Source organism: Aquarana catesbeiana, linkage group LG12, assembly GCF_042186555.1.
Source record: "Aquarana catesbeiana isolate 2022-GZ linkage group LG12, ASM4218655v1, whole genome shotgun sequence".
In the NCBI taxonomy this organism is placed as follows: Eukaryota; Metazoa; Chordata; class Amphibia; order Anura; family Ranidae; genus Aquarana; species Aquarana catesbeiana.
The window spans coordinates 81,845,143-81,860,392 of NC_133335.1; positions in this window are offsets into that span (position 1 = coordinate 81,845,143).

Genomic DNA, 15,250 nt, shown 5'->3' on the forward strand with positions numbered 1-15,250 from the left:
CCTGTACTAATGAAGTTTATTGATAAATGAATACTAAAACACTCATCACATAGAGCGCAATTGGTTGGGTGTGATGCTGATTTGTAGTAATTACATAACTGTACATATATATATATATATATATATATATATATATATATAAAGTGCAATATATTAAGACGTGGGTGAAAGGTTGCATCTTGAAAACTCTACGCATTTCGTGAGTCAACACTCACTTCATCTGGAGTAAATGCAAGTAACAATACATATAAATCAGTTATAATTGAATGCACATGGCAATGATTCCGATAAGTGACCTGTCAGGGAGCCGTGAAAATTGGACCAGCGAAAAACCCAAAGGGGGCAAGCAGAGGTGGATGCATCATAGGTGAAATAAAAGTATATCAATCCAATAATATTGCCCAGAATGATCGCCCTCCCATATGTACCACGAGGGGGATCCCAAATTAGTCAGATATTAACCCGTTCCCTTTGACCGCCTCACAACCCTTTAATGCTTCTAAAAGCCGGGAGGCGGAGGGGGGCATTGTCTGTCACATGATCGGAAAGCTCCCGATCACGGGTATGCATCTGAAGCTTACTGATCCACATCAGCTACCATGCTGGGAGTGCGCTCTCAGCATGGTAAGTTGTAAACACAGGGTCGCATATACAGTATCTCACAAAAGTTACTACACCCCTCACATTTTTGTAAATATTTTATTATATTTTTTCATGTGGCAACACTGAAGAAATGACACTTTGCTACAATGTAAAGTAGTGAGTGTACAGCTTGTATAACAGTGTAAATTTGCTGTCCCCTCAAAATAATTCAACACACAGCCATTAATGTCTAAACCGCTGGCAACAAAAAGGAGCACACCCTAAGTGAAAATGTCCAAATTGGGCCCAAAGTGTCAATATTTTGTGTGGCCACCATTATTTTCCAGCATTGCCTTAACCCTCTTGGGCATGGAGTTCACCAGAGCTTCACAGGTTGCCACTGGAGTCCTCTTCCACTCCTCCATGATGACATCACGGAGCTGGTGGATGTTAGAGACCTTGTGCTCTTCCACCTTCTGTTTGAGGATGTCCCAAAGATGCTCAATAGGGTTTAGATCTGGAGACATGCTTTGCCAGTCCATCACCTTTACCCTCAGATTCTTTATCAAGGCAGTGGTTGTCTTGGAGGTGTGTTTGGGGTCTTATCAAGTTGGAATACTGCCCTGCGGCCCAGTCTCTGAAGGGGGGGGGGGGGGGATCATGCTCTGCTTCAGTATGTCACAGTGCATGTTGACATTCATGGTTCCCTCAATAAACTGTAGCTCCCCAGTTCCGGCAGCACTCATGCAGCCCCAGACCATGACACTCCCACCACCATGTTTGACTGTAGGCATGACACACTTTTCTTTGTACTCCTTACCTGGTTGCCGTTACACACACACTTGACACCTTTTGAACCAAATAAGTTTTTATCTTGGTCTCATCAGACCACAGGACGTGGTTCCAGTAATCCATGTCCTTAGTCTGCTTGTCTTCAGCAAACTGTTTGCGGGCTTTCTTGTGCATCATCTTTAGAAGAGGCTTCCTTCTGGGGTGACAGCCATGCAGACCAATATGATGCAGTGTGCGGCATGTGGTCTGAGCACTGACAGGCTGACCCCCCCACCCCTTTAACCTCTGCAGCAATGCTGGCAGCACTCATACGTCTATTTCCCAAAGACAACTTCTGGATATGACGCTAAGCACGTGCACTCAACTTCTTTGGTCAACTATCGCGAGGCCTGTTCTGAGTGGAACCTGTTCTGTTAAATCGCTGTATGGTCTTGGCCACCGTGCTGCAGCTCAGTTTCAGGGTCCTGGTAATCTTCTTATAGCCTAGGCCATCTTTATGTAGAGCAACAATCCTTTTTTTTCAGATCCTTAGAAAGTTCTTGAAGTGCCACATTGAACTTCCAGTGACCAGTATGAGAGAGAGAGCGATAACTCCAAATTTAACACACCTGCTCCCCATTCACACCTGAGACCTTGTAACACTAATGAGTCACATGACACCGGGGAGGGAAAATGGCTAATTGGGCCCAATTAGGACATTTTCACTTAGCGGTGTACTCACTTTTAAGCCAGCGGTTTAGACATTAATGGCTATGTGTGTTGTTATTTTGAGGGGACAGCAAATTTACACTGTAAGACCCCTTTCACACTGAGGCAGTTTTCAGACATGTTGCGCTGGAAAAGTGCCTGAAAACCGCCTCCCATTCATTTGAATGTGTGCTTTCACACTGGGGCGGTGCGCTTACGGGACGGTAGAAAAAGTCCTGCAAGCAGCATTTTTGGGGTGTATTTGTAGCGCTGTAAATAACGCTCCAAAAATGCCCCTGCCCATTGAAATGAATGGGCAGCGCTTCGAAAGCGCCGCAAAACTGGTCCTTTTTTTTTTTTGTCAAATGAACTTAAAAAAAGTGACCCACTAGCGTGCCGCTAAAGCACCGCAAAAACAAACGTGACTTTAGCGGCTGTTTTAGCAGCACTCTAGTGTGAAAGGGGTCTTATACAAGCTGTACACTTACTACTTTACATTGTAGAAAAGTGTTATTTCTTCAGTGTTGTCACATGAAAAGATATATTAAAATATTTACAAAAATGTGAGGGGTGTACTCACTTTTGTGAGATACTGTATGTGGCCGCTCAGCGTCAAGGTCCACCCACCGAGAGGCCACATGTATGCATATGACCTGCACCAAGGGGTTAATCATAAAGTACAGGACTAGTATGAGCCATCCCTAGAGTATATCCAGTTGTTTTGCTAGTGTCCATTGGTGATGGACCTTTTCTTTACTAGAAAGTATTTTAATGTTAAACCACTGAATTTTTTTCCGACTGAAGCTTCTACCAAGACCTGACTGCTTATTGGACTAGGCCATCCAACAGCTTCCTTATCAGCTACCCTTAGTGTGTACAACAGGGACCGTACTCAGAACCCACTGTGTAGGGCCAACCTGTAATGTATGCCCACCATGACGGATGAAGCCTGTCCCTCTGGTCCAGCAATATGTTTGGGAGTTATTCACTTTATTATGCCATTTTCTTCTATACCACTTGTCTGCGCAAGCCGTTTTAAATCTGGCATTTTTCCCTCCTATCTACACTTAGTCTCAGAAGGATGAGGTAAGTGTTACATATCTCCTTGCTGATGCATTCCTGCCTGCCGGTTCCACCAAGAATGCACACAGAATACTGCTGCATTCCTGCTGCCAATCTTCTACAGAGACACAGCCACACCAACACAGTCAGTGTCTAGGTTATAGCAGCAAAATCCCCCTCCCTTTGATACTACATAACTGTGAGTACCCCACTGGGAATCCCCTCACTAGCAATGGTAGATCATGGGCATGAGGAAGATGGGATTAAGGGCCCAAATAATATGCAATCTGCAGACAGCCTACAGGAAATGCAGAACAGTGCTCAGGGTGATACCTGTTCCTTTGTCCCGGAGTGGTGTCATATCATGACATCATATCATATCATCGGACTCTCACCCAATCTTAGACACACATCAAGTGGCCTACTTGTAGCTATGTATAAATTCTCTAGAAAACTCTTGGCACATCTAGAACCTTTTTTATATATAAATTCTCTAGAAAACTCTTGGCACATCTAGAACCTTTTTTAGAGGCCAGAACTGCTACACGTCCTCTATTCCCCCTGACCCTGTTCAGGAATCAGAGGCAGAACCTCCTTTGCTTTAAGGCATAGATGAAAGTATTGAGGACCCTGATCTTGTAGAGAAGACAGCAAGGGGTTTTCCCTCGCCTTCATCTTATTGCCAAATGCTTTCCACTTTAATTTATGTGGTGCGCGCTAGTCTTTGCCTAACAGCCCCTGATTTTTCATGGCCAAAACAGTTGCCTATGAGCCTATACCCGCACAAATGGGTTGTGCATTTTATGAGGACTGGCTTACTCCTAAGTTTATTGCTTTATTGTCTGTTTATCATATTGCTTTATCGTCTGTTTTATCCAATGGAAAATGTTTGTTTTTTTTTTTAATTCAGATACTTTATATTAGTTATAAGAAAAGTACAAAACAGATGAGTCCAAACAGCAGGCTTATATAAAAAAAATGGAAAAGCTCACATAATAGAAAACAAAAAAGAAGAGAAAAGTTTGATATGCAATCACATTACAGATAGAGCATTACAGTTGTGAAGGGGTGCTCCAAATTTAACAAATCACATAAGATGCATACAACATGTACAATAAGACTTGGTTATTTATAGAAGAAGTGGCATTCCTAGAACAAATCTATCTAGCTCTCCAGTAGTAAGCTCTCCAAAAGCATGAACAATCATCTGGGAAAGGACTTTAAAAATAAATTAACTGTTCTAGGAGTGGATCCTGCCAATACAGTTCTCAGTAAATACCTTTCATTACTTATTGAGTATGTTTCCTTTTTTTAAGGATTTTTTTAATAGGTATTTGGAACCCCTTTTAAAGGCCTTATTTTCTTTTGCAGGTCCTGCCCTGCAGCTGGCAATTGCCGCCCCGTGTCCGTTTACCAGACTATTGTTATCTGTACAAGACAAATTAACTGAGATCAGGAATCTGTCTTCAAAGACCCTGCTCTCCTGTAACAATTACAGCTGATGTCCTCAGCCTTAAGCTGGGTACACATGGGCCGAACGTCGGTTAAAAAAAAAACAAAAAAAAAACGGCCGTTGTTCAGCCCGCGTGTATGTCGGCCGGCTTCTGTTGGACGTGCATGCTGGAAAACCAGCATCCAACCGACTCACGATCAGCGCTCTCAGTCAATGGTGTCCCCCTGTCAGAACACAACAGCTCAGCAGAGGAGATCGCTGTACTAACCTTGCATGGTTAGTACAGCGGCTCCGATCGGAGCTGAAAGGTTGTTTTTTTAGTTCAACCCACGGGCTTGAACGAAAAGAAACTAATGGTGTGTACCCGGCTTCACTGTTTTGCTTTTGAAAAAAAAAGTCTACTGTGCATACCTTTTGATGGTGAATGCCTCTTTGGGAAAATCCCTTGACAAATCCATCAAGGAAGTAACAGGTGGAAAGGCACTCCTTCCCCACAAGAAAAAGTCTACATTTCCTATGGCTTCTACCTCTTCTCAGCCATCAGCTTCAAAACCAAGACTTAACATTTCCTTTTGACACAAGCCCTGGCCCACTAAGCCCACCAAACCTACCCAGAAGCTCTCCTCACAATGAAGGGTCACCTCTACTTCTCGGAGCGGGGGGGTCGTCTGTAGGCGTTTACGCCAATTTGGATCCGAGAATCAGACTTCTGTGTCCAATCACTGCCTCCTCACTTTTTACCTTCCAATCCTCCAGCCTCAGCAGATTTAATGACCACTTTGAAACAGCTTCAGGCACAAGGGGCAGTCATACCAGTTTCTACACATCTACACATTCCCATCTTTCAATCACACTAAAGTCTTCTTTGATTTGCTGTGATAGACCAACACTTCCAACTTGTGGTACTGCAATTTGGACTTTCCTCTGCGCCTAGAGTGTCCACAAAAATGCTTGTCCTGCTCCTGGCTCTTCTACAAACCCAGGCCAAACCCTTTGTCTGCCACCATTCTTAGGACATTTTTTTTTTTCAAGCGTTTGGCTGGATAATCAACGTTCCAAAGTTTACTTTCCAGCCCTCACACCATCTGGAGTACCTAGACACAGCCTAGCCCAGGACCTTACTGCCTCAGATTGCCTCCCTAAGGTCCAACATTCGGACCCTTCTGCATGAGAGTTCCTCATGATGACCTCCTTTGAGGCAGTTCTCCTAACCCAGTTTAACTCCAGACCTCTTCAATCTAACATACGCAAGACATGAAACAAGCAAATCCAATCCTTGGATCACCCAAAGCTTCTGTGCCGCCAAAGAACTCCTTGCCATGATGGATCTGCATTGGGCATTAGGAAAGTTATTCTTTCATATGACTTGGAACATGGAAATGACACATATGAGCCTTACAGGCTGGGGCAGTTTACAACTCACTGACAGTCCAGGAACTATGGTCCCCACAGGAGTCAAAACTCTCCATCAACCTTTTGCCATAGCTTGTATCTACAGCATTGGACCTCCATTCTGCTTGGCTACTCAGGGTGCAGGACATTGCCACATCAATGGCCTACATAACTCATCAAGTCAAGAAACCTTAACAGAAATATTTAATGCTCCCATGGGCAGAAACTTATGATCCAGCTGTCTAGGCTGTACACATTACTGTAGTGGATGTTTGGCAGGCAAACTTCCCAAGTCTCATCAATGGCTAGACACGAGTGGTCTCCAAGATTATTCAAAATGTGAACATTCTGGCCTTTAGGTTCAGCAACAAGCTGAACAAGTTTGTGGCCAAGACCAGGGCTCCTCTAGCCTTTGCAGTAGATGCTCTGGTGATACCCAGTACTCACTTCCATCTGGTTTATTCCTTCCCTCCGATGAAGATTCTCCATTGACTGCTGCTTAAGATGAAGGAGAAAATGGTTCCAGTGATTTTAATCGTACCTAATTGACCCAGAGGAACCTGGTACACAGGAATACTCTTGGCAGACAACAATCTTCCACACACAGCCACACTTACAAGCCCAAGGCCCTCTGTATCGCCCTGCTTCTCAGTCACTTGCTTTCATGGCATGACTGTGGAAACTCAAGTCCAAAAGGATAGGGGTATCTCTGTTTCAGTTATTCAGACCTTACTCAGAGCAAGGAAGTCCAAGATTTATCATTACATTTGGAAGGCCTTCTTTTCATGGTGCGAGGACAGACAGCTGAACCCTAGAGAGAATTCTATCAATAATATTTCAGTTTAGTCTTGACTAGCATCTGGCCATGAGTACCCTTTAAGACACAGGTTTCTGCCTTATCCATCCTCTTCCAGGAACTTCTTGTCTGCAATCCCTAATAAGACTTTTCTTCCGGGAGTTGCTCACATAAATCCCCAAATTCAACTTCCTTTGTCACTGTGGGAATCTTAAACTGGCGTTCTCTGCCCTTCAGAGGCCCTCACTTAAACCAATTAGAAACATTCCTTTGGAAGACCTCGCTTTATGGTTGCCTTCCCGGTTGCCATTACGTCTGTTAGGTATGTTTCTGAATTCTTTCTTGTGTAGAGCCTTTTCTTGTTTTGCACAAGGACAAGGTGATTTTTATGGTTTTGAAACCAAAACCTTTTTTACCTAGGGTGGTCTCTTTGTTTACCTCAATGAGGATGTTGTTTTCTCATTCCTTTGTCCTGCTTCAAAACATGACAAGGAATCTGCCTTACACTGGTTGTGGTTAGGGCTGTTGCAGTCTACTTGGCAGCAAGACTGAATCTTTTTTTGTTCTTCCTGGAGATCCTTGTAATAGACATCCTGCTTTCTCCTTCACCATTCCGAGGTGGATCATACAACTTAAACCCATTGCCATCAGAGCTCATTCCACCATGGCTATTGGTGTATCTTGGGCTTTCTAGCATCAAGCATCTGTATGCTAAATTTGCAAGGCTGCTGCCTGGGCCTCCATTGCATGGTTTTCTAAACAAACATTTCTTGCTGGATGTTCAAACCTCAGCTGATGCAAACTTCAGCCACAAGATGCTTCAAGCTGGTTTCTGAATTTTTGTTCAAGTTCCTAAAACTGTTTTGTGTGTGCCTGTTGGCAGTTCTGTGTTGCTATGTTGTTGCCCACCCCTAAGCTTTATTGCTTGGCTACACCCTAGGGTCTACGAATACAAGTCCCATGTCTGTACTGTATAATTAAGATAATAGGAATTATGACTTACATGTAAACTCCTTAACCACTTCCTGCCCAGCCTATAGACAATTGACGCCTGGGCGGGTGCTTTTCCATCCTGACTGGACGTCATATGATGTCCTGTCAGGAAGTGCCGATTCGGGGCCGCGCAGCACATGGGACACAGCCAGAGACTGACTGATCACAGTACTGGCTCGCTTCCGGTACCATGCGACCGTCGGTCATATGACTGTTGTACACAATGGATGGCTTCCTTTCATGCAATCCATTGTGTACAATTGTGTTGCTAGCTGTGATTGATTAATTTGATCACATGGTACAGACAGGGCCAATCACAGCCCATATGTGCCATGTGAAAAGATAATGTAATTTAAAAAAATTAGAAAAAAATTATAATTTTTTTTTTTCGTACTGTCACCAGTTGGTGTCCCAAAACATTATGACAAAAAATTACAACTTCAAAAAACCCGCCATGCCTCTTACTAAATACCTTGGACTGTCTACTTTCCAAAAAAGGGTAATTTGGGGTTATTTCTACTGTCCTGGCATTTTAGGGCCTCAAGCAATGAGATAGGCCATCAGCACATCAGGACTGATTAATTTTCAGATATATACCATAGTTTGTGGACTCTATAATTTTCCTACAGACTAAATAATATACACTGATTTAGGTTATTTTCACCAAAGAAATGTAACAGAATACATTTTGGGCTAAATTTATGAAGAACAATTATTTGCAAAATTTTATAACAAAAACAAAGAAAAACGTGTTTTTTTTTCAGTCTTTTTTTGTTTATTTAGCAAAAAATCAAAAACCTAATAAAATAATAAACGTGTTACACTTATCTGCTCTGTGCAATCGTTTTACACAGAGCGGCCCCAAACCTAACCTTTTGGGGTCCCCCACAGGCGCTCCTGGCTCCTCCCCTCTTCTCATTGCCCCCATAGAAAATCACTTGCTATGGGGGCACTCGTGTAGACTCGATCCCGAGTTGGGCTGCATCTATTCAAACACACAAACATTGTGGCCACCCCCCAATGATGCCCGCTGCTGCCTCTGAATCCTGTTAGGGGAGAGAGAGAAGTGCTACTCTCGGGCACAGTGCTGGATCCAAATCAGGCTTAGGTAAGTATTTAGGGGTGGGAACTGAACATGAAAGTTTTTCTTTTACCTTAATGCAAAGAATGCATTAAGGTAAAAAACATTTAGCCTTTAGAACTATTTTAACCACTTCAATATCGGTCACTTTTACCCTCTTTCTACCCAGGCCAATTTTCAGCTTTCAGTGCTGTTGAATGACAATTGTACAGTCATGCAACACTGTACCCAAACTAAATTTTTATCATTTTCTTCCCACAAATAGAGCTTTCTTTTGGTGGTATTTGATCATTCAGTTAAATTTATTTCAGTTATAAAATTTTGTTTTCTCCTTCACTGACAGGCACTGATGAGTTGGCACTTATAAGGTGGCACTGATGGACACTGATGAGGAGGCACTGATATGTAGAATTGATGGGCACTGATAGGTGGCACTGATGAGCACTGACAGGCGGTACTGATTGACACTGAGAGGTGGCGCTGATGATGAGGTACTTATGAGGTTTTGACAGATGTTACTGTAGGGCACTGATTGGCAATGTAATGGGCACTGACTGGCACTGTGGTGGGCATTAATTGGCACTGGTTGGCACTTTATTGGGCACTGGCAGGCGATCCTGAGGGGGCACTGGCTGGCAGCTGATGGGCACCTTTTTGGCAGCTTTGGCAGCACATCTGATGGGGCTGTGCTGAAAATCAATGTGCTCCGCGGGTGCGCGCCGGCATGTTATCCTGCTGGATGTCATATGACGCCCAGTCATGATAACAGAACCACTTCCCGGCTGTCATTCTGCTATAGGCCGGGCGGAAAGTGGTTAATGAATTAAAAGCCCAATTTTTTTGTATACTGTAAAAGATGATGTTACGCCAAGTAAATAGATACCTAACATGTCATGCTTCAAAATTGCGCACACTCGTGGAATGGCAACAAACTACGGTACTTAAAACTCTTAATAGCACATCATTGTGAAGTGGAAGGAAAATGATAAATGGTTTTCCACATTTTTTATAAATAAATATGTGAAAAGTGTGGGGTACATTTGTATTCAGCCCCCCTGAATCAATACTTACCACCTTTCACTGCAATTACAGCTGCAAGTCTTTTTGGAGATGTCTCTACCAGGTTTGCACATCTAGAGAGTGACATTTTCGCCCATTCTTCTTTGCAAAATAGCTCAAGCTCTGTCAGATTGGATGGAGAGCGTCTGCGAACAGTAATTTTCAAGTCTTGCCACAGATTCTCAATTGGATTTAGGTCTGGCCTTTGACTGGGTCATTTTAACACATGAATATGCTTTGATCTAAACCATTCCATTGTAGCTCTGGCTGTATGTTTAGGGTCATTGTCCTGCTGGAAGGTGAACCTCTGCCCCAGTCTCAAGTCTTTTGCAGACTCTAACAGGTTTTCTTCTAATGCCGCGTACACACGAGCGGACTTTACGGCAGACTTTGCCAGGCGGACTTTTCGACGTACTTTACGACGGACTTTCTGAATGAACGGACTTGTCTACACACAATCCACCAAAGCCCGACGAATTCGTACGTGATGACGTACGACCGGACTAAAACAAGGAAGTTCATAGTCAGTAGCCAATAGCTGCCCTAGCGTGGCTTTTTGTCCGTCGAACTAGCATACAGACGAGTGGACTTTTCGACCGTACTCGATTTCAACGGATAGATTTGAAACATGTTTTAAATCAAAGTCCATCCAACTTTTAAGCAAACAAAGTCCGCTGGAGCCCACACACGATCGAATTGTCCGACGAAATCCAGTACGCCGGACCAAGTCTGCCGTAAAGTCCGCTCGTGTGTACGCGGCATAAGAGTGTCCTGTATTTGGCTCCATCCATCTTCCCATCAATTCTGACCAGCTTCCCTGTCCCTGCTGAAGAAAAGCACCCCCACAACATGATGCTGCCACCACCATGTTTCACGGTGGGGATGGTGTGTTCAGGGTGATGTGCAGTGTTAGTTTTCTGCCACACATAGCGTTTTGGTTTCAATTTTGGTCTCATCTGATCAGAGCACCTTCTTCCATATTTTTCTTGTGTCCCCCACATGGCTTCTCACAAACTGCAAATGGGATTTCTTATGGCTTTCTTTCAACAATGGCTTTCTTCTTTGCCAGATTTGTGGAGTGCACGACTAATAGTTGTCCTGTGGACAGATTCTCCCACCTGAGCTGTGGATCTCTGCAGCTCTTCCAGACTTACCATGGGCTTCTTGGCTGCTTCTCTAATTAATGCTCCCCTTGCCCGGCCTGCCAGTTTAGGTGAACAGCCATGTATTGGTAAGTTTGCAGTTGTGCCATACTCTTTCCATTTTCAGATGATGGATTGAACACTGCTCATGAGATGTTCAAAGCTTGGGATTTTTTTTTATAACCTAACCCTGCTTTAAACTTCTCCAGAACTTTAACCCTGACCTGTCTGGTGTGTTCCTTGGCCTTCATGATGCTTTTAGGTGACTTCTGAAGGCAATTGGTTCCACTAGATTTTAGTTAGGGGTATCAGAGTAAAGGGGCTGAATACAAATGCACACCACACTTTTCAGATATTTATTTATAAAAAATGTAGACAACTATTTATCATTTTCCTGCCACTTCACAATTATGTGCCACTTTGTGTTGGTCTATCACATAAAATCCCAATAAAATATGTTACAACCAAAAATGTAAATGTGACAAAATGTGGAATATTTCAAGGGGTATAAATACTTTTTCAAGGCACTGTATCCTCAAAAGCAAAAAAAAAAAAACAAAAAAGGCAATTTGGCCCTCACTTGACTTCCCAGAAACTGATCCCACGGTGAATCCTCCACCGGGTTTACTTTTTATCTGAAAGCCAGCCGCCTAACAAAAAAAAAAAGATACTGGAGTTATGGCAGCTGCCATTAACCCAGTATTTAACGTCAAAGTAATCACGTATATTTACAATTAGGCGGTTGGCAAGTAAGCAGTATTAAACCCAAGTATTATATTGCGCCTTACCAATTCTTAGATGTGTTGGCTGCATTTGCTTCCTTTTTTTAGGCTTGCTTTTTTCTATTTTCATCTGGTAATCCAGCCAGCAAGTCTGTTGGTTTACACAGCACAAGCTCTCCAGCAGACTATATGGTTGAGACAAACCACTTAGCACTGGCAGGGGTGATTAAAATGATCAGCGTTTGTTTATTGAATTCAAACCCTTATCCCAAAAAGGGAAAAAAACAGTTTGCTGTAACGGATTATAACGTGTGAGCTGGAGTTTGACTAATTTTTGTTAGTGGTAATAAAACTTCTACATCTATCACTACCCTCCCCCCAGACTGACAATGGCATTGTCTGTTGTGCTTCTTATGCCGCGTACAAACGAGCGGACTTTACGGCAGACTTTGCCCGGCGGACTGGATTTCATCTGACAATTCGATCGTGTGTGGGCTCCAGCGGACTTTGTTTTCTCAAAAGTTGGACGGACTTAGATTTGAAACATGTTTTAAATCAATCCGTCAAAATCGAGTCCGGTCAAAAAGTCCGCTCGTCTGTATGCTAGTTCGATGGACAAAAAGCCACGCTAGGGCAGCTATTGGCTACTGGCTATGAACTTCCTTGTTTTAGTCCGGTCGTACATCATCATATACGAATTCGACGGACTTTGGTGGATTGTGTGTAGGCAAGTCCGTTCATTCAGAAAGTCCGTCGTAAAGTCCGTGGAAAAGTCCGCCGGGCAAAGTCTGCCGTAAAGTCCGCTCGTGTGTACGCGGCATTATTCTCACTAATACAGAAGGTGTGTTACTGGTCAGATCACTAGGTGAAACAGAGGGGAAAAGAAAACAAATGCAGCAACCACATTTGATAATTGGTAATCCTCAATATATAAAATTATTGGTTCTGGGTTTATTACCGCTGTAATTTCATCTTCCCTAGTGACGACAATGAATTTACACTAAATTTTACTATTTACAGCAAATTTACACTGTTATACAAGCTGTACACTCACTACTTTACATTGTAACAAAGTGTAATTTCTTCAGTGTTGTCACATGAAAGGATATAATAAAATATTTACAAAAATGTGAGGGGTGTACTTACTTTTGTGAGATACTGTAAATCGATTTAATGACCTTAGCCACTATTAGTGGCTGTTAGTCGCAATAAAAGTTCACTTTAAAATTCAGAAGGGAAAACAGTCAGTTTTACATAAGGCTGCTAAATTAGTCACGGCAATAATCTTTTACCGGCCCCAGCTGGCGATTGAGCTAGAGAGTTTCTGAGTCCATAGGAGGTCTATTGAGATTTTCTGTGGGATGCTCGATTCCATTTGAATGAAAAGAATAAAGTTCTCTGTAGCATTTGCAAATTCGTCATGTAGTTCCCCAGTATTGTAATGAGTCAACAATGTTACCAAAATCTGAACACGGTAACCTAGTCCAGAATAAAGAGAGAAAAAACTGAAAGATGCAAAAATGTATAGGGCTTTTCAGCTGTAAAAACATCATTACAGGAGTCTTGGCAAATAGGGTTTGCACTGGCCTTATAATGAAAGTACGGTAGTATAAAATTCTCAGCATTTTTTTTTTTTTAGTCTAACCCATTGAAAACAATAAAATAAACATTCCCCAAGTAAACTATTTGTTAAAACTCTTATGCCAGCACAACAGTTTACAAGTTTTAATGCTGCTGGCTCCTGCTTAAGACATGTGCACTGCCCAAGAATTTGTTTGTTTTCATGTTTGTTTCATTCTTTTTTTTTTTCGCAAATTCGGAAATTCGAAAATCCGAAAAGAAAGGAAAATCCAAAAATTCTAAATAATGACTAACTAACTAATAATAACTACCTATTAACCACTTCAGCCCTGGAAGAATTTACCCCCTTCCTGACCAGAGCACTTTTTGCGATGCGGCACTGCGTCACTTTAACTGACAATTGCCGTCCTTTTTTTTCCCCACAAATAGAACTTTCTTTTGGTGGTATTTGAACACCTGCGGCTTTTATTTTTTGCGCTATAAACAAAAAAAAGAGCTGCAATTTTGAAAAAAAAGCAATATTTTTTACTTTTTGCTATAATATCCCCAAAAAATATATTAAAAAAAAATTTTTTTTCCTCAGTTTAGACCGATATGTATTCTTCTACATATTTTTGGTAAATAAAATAATCGCAATAAGCGTATATTGATTGGTTTGCGCAAAAGTTATATCGTCTACAAAATAGGGAATAGATTTATAGCATTTTTATTATTTTTTTTATTAGTAATGGCAGCGATCTGCGATTTTTATCGTGACTGCGACATTATGGCAGACACTTTTGACACTATTTTGGGACTATTGTCATTTATACAGCGTTCAGTGCTATAAAAATGCACTGATTACTGTGTAAATGACACTGGCAGGGAAAGGGTTAAACACTAGGGGGCGATCAAGGGGTTAAGTGTGTCCTAGGGAGTGATTCTAACTGTGGGGGGGATGGGCTACCTAGGACATGACATCGATCACTGCTCCTGATGACAGGGAGTAGTAGATCTCTGTCATGTCACTAGGCAGAACAGGGAAATACCTTGTTTGCATCTCCCCGTTCTGCCGATCTGTGACACGATCGCGGGACAACGGCGGACATCAAGTCCGCGGGTTCTGCGGGCATGGTCACAGAGCATGCGGCGCGCACGCGCGCCCACAATGCCGCTTCTAAAAGGGGGCGTACCTGTACGCCCATTTGTGCAGCCATGCCATTGTGCCGACGTATATCGTCATGCACTGGTCGGCAAGCGGTTAAATTATAGGTATTGGAATTTCCTTTAAAATTTGGCTGTTAGTGAACGTAACAAATTTATCTGAAGTTCCAAATTATCCGAAATAGAAAATGCCGCATCTAAACAAATGGAACGGAACATAATAATAATACTTTTTTTATTATTGTTATTTATTATTATTAATTCATTATGTTCCATTCGTGTAGATGTGGCATTCGTTATTACAGATAATTCGCAACTTCAGATAAATTTGTATTCATTACGTTCACTAACAGCCAAATTTGAAAGGAAATTCCAATACCTATAATTTAATAGTTAGTAATAGTTAAGTTATTATTAGTTAGTTATTATTTCAGATTTTAGAATTTTCCATTTTTGAATTTTTCCGGTTTTTGAATCTTCGGATTTTCGTTCTTTTGAATTTTCAGATTTTCATTCTTATTTTTGGATTTCTGAATTTCGAATTTCCAAATTTGCAAATATTCGGAAAAATTCGGAAATTCGGGTATTTCCAGATTAACAAATTTGTCTAAATTCGTTAAAAAACTAATTCAGAACTAAACGAATTGCACATGTCTAATAATCAGTGCTTCTTCCCTGAACTTCTGGCCTTCACAGGAAAAAGTTGGCTCTGGACAATGCAGTCTGGAGCTTAGCTTAGAGCAGGGCTCTCCAAACTTTCTAACC